General features: G+C 42.5%; 1 protein-coding gene across 2 annotated transcripts in view; it reads left to right on the top strand.

The window, feature by feature from the left end:
• The first annotated feature begins 2473 nt into the window (after positions 1-2473).
• The window catches only part of LOC109534242 (schwannomin-interacting protein 1 homolog), a 33317-nt gene continuing 31035 nt past the window's right edge, over positions 2474-4755 (top strand). For both annotated transcript variants that reach the window (XM_019899837.2, XM_019899836.2), the window contains exon 1: positions 2474-2600. The gene's annotated coding sequence lies outside the window, so the exon portion shown is untranslated. The remainder of the gene's footprint in view (positions 2601-4755) is intronic.

The raw sequence follows: 4755 nt of genomic DNA, 5'->3' as shown, positions 1-4755 counted from the left end.
TTAAAGGTTTCCTGTTGGAAGATTTTCAGTTCGCATTTTTCAAAAACCTCAGATTTTCTGGGTGGAGGATGAAGTGGATTTAAAGATAAATTTCCTTGGAACTCAGATCAAAAGCCTTTCGCTTTAAAGACACTTCACTCCAATTGAAGCTATGGAAGTTAGCCATGTTCAAGTCAACTCAGTTTACGTCTAGATTTCAAGACATCTTGGAGGATTTTGAGTTCACACATTCAAAGTTGCTTTGGTTTAAAGACACTGAACTGAAATTAGAGCCTATGGAACAATTCAATGATGAAAAAGACACAAGACGAATGGTTTTTTGAGGAAAAAAGACATTACAGTCCTGCAAGTTGCGTCACGAATCGATCCCTGCGGGACCGATGGGCTTAGGGGGGTTCGAATTGGGGTCACAAGGCCCAATCTCTTCATCCCTTCGGGCCTAGCCAACAATAACTTGTGTGAGAAGTTATCTGGCTGCTTGTATTTCCTTTTCTTTATTATTTTTGCTCTTCAATTGGCTTGCGGTGCCAACAGGCTAATACTCGGGGATTTTGGCGCCCCATTTCACCCCTAAGGGACGCTACCATACGTACAGGATGGTTCAAAAAAACGTGAAATACCTACCATCGGGTGCAGGGATTTTTCAGATTTTCATGTGTTTAAGTTTCAGTTTAAAGCAGTCTTTTATGGCGGAAAGCGTCCAAATCCAGCTCTGCATGTTTCGCTGGAAATATGGGGTTTTTCCTGCGACAAATATTGGCACGCACATGCTACAACGATCGCATTTCGGAAAAACAAGCGACACCAAATTGCGTTTGATCCGGTCGCCGGCCCTGCGAAGCCCCGAAGGGTTCGCTTTGCCTTCCTGCCTAAGCTTATTATAAGCGCGCCCTTCGAACGGCTTACATCGGCTTTGTTGCGAAATAACACCAGATTTCGATAACTTCCAAATATAAATAAGTTTTTATTGGGCAACCGAGCCGAATCCACCGCGAAACATCGGCTAAAGCCAGCTTAGCAAAGGGGGGCGAGTATTGCTCGAATGGTCAGCCGGTTTTCCTGATCTGATATACACAGATTCGGGCCCAGGAGCACATTGAAAAGTTTCTTAAAAATTGCTGGATTTTTCCGTTTTAGACCAAATAGCTTCAAGCGATCGTGTGCGCAAAAGCAATATGCTGATGGCTTTTTTGTTAGATGTTAAAATTCCGTCATTGACCAATGAGTTGAAACTCATTAACTCACAGGGCAGCAACAACTCAACACAGTGTTACTCAGGTCTAGTTCGCTTCGCTGGCAAGCACACCTCTGAGGACGCCACTCGCACGAGTTTTTGCGAAAAACTGCATTGGGCGCATATTGTTTTGATAATAAAAGGTGGCTCCTGAAAGCAGTTTGAGTAATAGGGGGCTGTCGAGTTACTATGCCGTAAAATTGCGCCTTAATGGCGCATAAAATCGGACGTTTACCGGCCACTGTTCACCCACATCCCCTACTTTATTACGGCTTGTTAATGTGCTTTCGTCCATACATTTATGGGCTAATTTTCTTCGTTGTTCATTTCCATTGCGGCGATTTATTAAAAATAGAACGCCGAACTACGCTGTACGTTATTGAGGGCGGTTTCGGTCATGTAAATCCCAAGGTGCGGTTTTAGGGTTGGATGATTTTATGTGAAACGCGTCACGTCCTCGGCCCGTTTACTAACGGGCAAAAGACCGCGATTAGACGAGCTAAAATCCAAATTGCAGCCGAAAATGAAATGATATTCATGGAAAATGGGTCCCGATGGTTTCCCCACTTAACGGGCAACTTTCGCTTAGCATGCATTGTTTCAATTTTCAAATTTTCCACGCGCAATCAATGGTGTTCTGTATGGAAATTCTCCATCCAAACCTTGGCCAGTTTCAGTGCGGAATTCATCGCAACTCTGGCGAACTTAATCAAACTTCATTGCGGAAAACTTGCGTTATATAATGCGGGCCGAAGTTGCAAAAGAGCTACGACCGCGCCTCATTATAAGCCCTAGATTGAATTAGAAGCCTTTCGGCAAGCTGCTAGTAAAACCGCGGTTGAAACCGGAAGATTCTGAGCAATTCCGCAACAAACTGTCTTTATCAACCTGAAAAAGTGCTGCAAGGGCGGCCGTAGCTCCTTTCAAGAAACCCTCACTTCTCCCAGAGAATCAAACGAATTAAGATCCGATCGCTGCAATCTTCTACAGCCATTCTGATTCTGATTGGCTTGGTTTTTCCATTAAACTTATCCGGGAGTCGTTTTCGGGCTCCCCATCAATTTATATGACTAGATGCGTATCATACACGGTTCAATTGTGTTCACCTGCTGAAGATTGGCTGGAAAAAACGCATTCCAAATGTATCCAGTGGTGCAATTGACTGTCGCCAATAATTTCCAGCGTCGCCGTCGTCGCGGCGCCTTTGCAGGGCGGCGTCGGCTGCGCCGCTCTGGAGAACAGGTGGACAGAAGGTCCTTAACTTTCGTCGAATCCGCGTTAAAAACGAGCGGTTTTTCGTCGCGTAAGTTCCACATTCGATTTTTCCACGCTGAGTTGCATCCGCACAGGTTAATCATGGCATTGGGTAAGTCAGCTCCATAGAATTTTGCATGAAGACTGTCTGGAACAGTGCGTGAAACTCCCATTGCATAAGCGGCGTCTTTCAAGTCTTCTTGCCCGGCCCAAAAAATTTCTAGTAAATCAGGGAGAAGCCAGAAGCGTCTGCAATTGTGCTGAGTTATAGACGAAGGCCCTGTCTAGAAGAAACAGAATCCATCTGCTATGGTTGGGTTGTAGTCTATTCTTAATCTCAGGCCTGCACTTGCAGGGCATTTTTGCTAATCCCAGGCAGGATCTAACGTTGCACATCCGGAAAAGGCTCTGAATGGCCTGGAAAAACGCAAAAATCGCTCGCTTGCTCGTTGTGTTCGCACTGCTGCAGCTTTCCATGAGTGCTATGAAGCTGAAATATTTGTTTGTGTGCATTCCAGTGCGTTTGTTTCTGTTCACTTCACCTCACAAGATGATTTCACAACAGCAACTTTTTGTGTTGTTTCTTGCGATCGTTCGTTCCTGTTCGCTTCCCCAAAGTTTAAGGTTTCAGTTGCTTGAAAAAATGCAAAATTCAACGTTAATTCGCCCCGATTTGTCTTGGTTCGTTGGGTTGGCACTTGCGAGTTTTTAGCTGTTTTGGAACGTTTCAAGCTTAATTAGAATATTTAGTACGTTTCACATTCGTTCCGTTCGCGGTTGTTCGCGTCGGTTTATTTCGTGCCAGACATTCAAGCCTGCACGGCTTGGATTTGTGCACGTTTGTTCGGTTCGCGGTCGTTTGCGTCGGCTTATTCAAGTGCGGAAAATCTTCATTGGATTAGAGTCATTGACATCAAAGTTCATATCTTCTAAACCAATAGAAGAAGCGATTTGAAATTTTTAGCATCTTTATCGGACACTTGAGCCTAACGATTCTCCAAGTTGTGTAAAAATCGCTTAAAAACCTGATTTTTGCGAGTTTGGTAAATGTGAGGGTCAAATTTGATGACTTCGGTCAACTGCATCCTCTCATTCGAAAGTTCCGAAAGTTCCTTAGTTCGAAAATTCGCATCTTCCGAGCTAAAACAAGAAATAAGTTAAAATTATCAACTTCCTTAGACGACACTTTACACGACAGATGCTGAAAGTTAAATGAAAATGGCTGCAAATCCGTATTTTTTTCCAGCTTAGTCAATCTAGGCTCAATCTTGATGTTTTCAGTCAACAGCGGTCTCCCCTTTAAAAATTTGCCTCTTTCATGCTAAGGCCAATAGCGACTTAAAATTTTTACCATTTCGAAATCACGCTTGACTCTAATTGTGCTGAAAGTTTCATAGAAATCGCACCCAAGCTTAGTTTTTGCCCGCTTAGTAAATGCGGGTCGCCAATTTTATGCCATCAGTCAACTGCATTCTCGGTTTTAACAATTTACATCTTTCAAACTAATACAAGCAGCTGCTTGAAATTACCAACATGGTTAGAAAAATCATGATACTAAATATTTTGAAAGTTTAGTGAACGTAGCCCGAGATCCTGATTTTTCCAGTTTAGTAAATGTGGGTCTCAAATTTGACGGCATCAGTCAACTGCGTTCTTTCTTTTGAAAATTCGCCTTGTCCACACTAAAGCCACTCGCAACTTGCAATTTTCACCATAGTTAGAAAATACTTTACTCTAATGGACCTCAAAGTTTCATAAAAATTCTTCACAATCCCGATTTTTTCGCCGTAAGTAAAAATCGGGTTCAAGATGGGTGTTTTCACCAAACTGCGTTATCTATTTTAAAAATTGGTATCTTCCAAACTGAAACAGGTAGCGACTTCAGATTTTCATTATCTTTAGAAACGGCTTGCCTGAAAAGATGCTCAAAGTTTAATAAAAATCTCCATTATTCCTGATTTTTTCCCGCTTAGTAAATATCGGTCTTAAAATGGATTTTCTCACCCAATTTCTCACCCAATTCCTTAAAAAATTTGCATCTTAAACACTAATTCAACTAGCGACTTCAAATTTTCAGAATCTTGAGCCGAGAGTCGCCTCTGAAGATGGTGAAAGGTTCACTCAAATCGGCCGAAATCCTGATTTTTACCAGTTTTGTAAATGTGGGTCTCAAATGTGATGTCAGCAGACTGCGCTCCCTCTATTAAAAATTCGGGTTCTTCAAACTAGCGACTTCCAACTTTCACCAGCAATAAAAAACACTTGGA

Source organism: Dendroctonus ponderosae, unplaced genomic scaffold, assembly GCF_020466585.1.
Source record: "Dendroctonus ponderosae isolate FM_Combo_2020 unplaced genomic scaffold, Dpon_F_20191213v2 Dpon_F_20191213_11, whole genome shotgun sequence".
NCBI lineage: Eukaryota > Metazoa > Arthropoda > Insecta > Coleoptera > Curculionidae > Dendroctonus > Dendroctonus ponderosae.
This window is presented reverse-complemented; position numbering and strand designations above follow the sequence as displayed.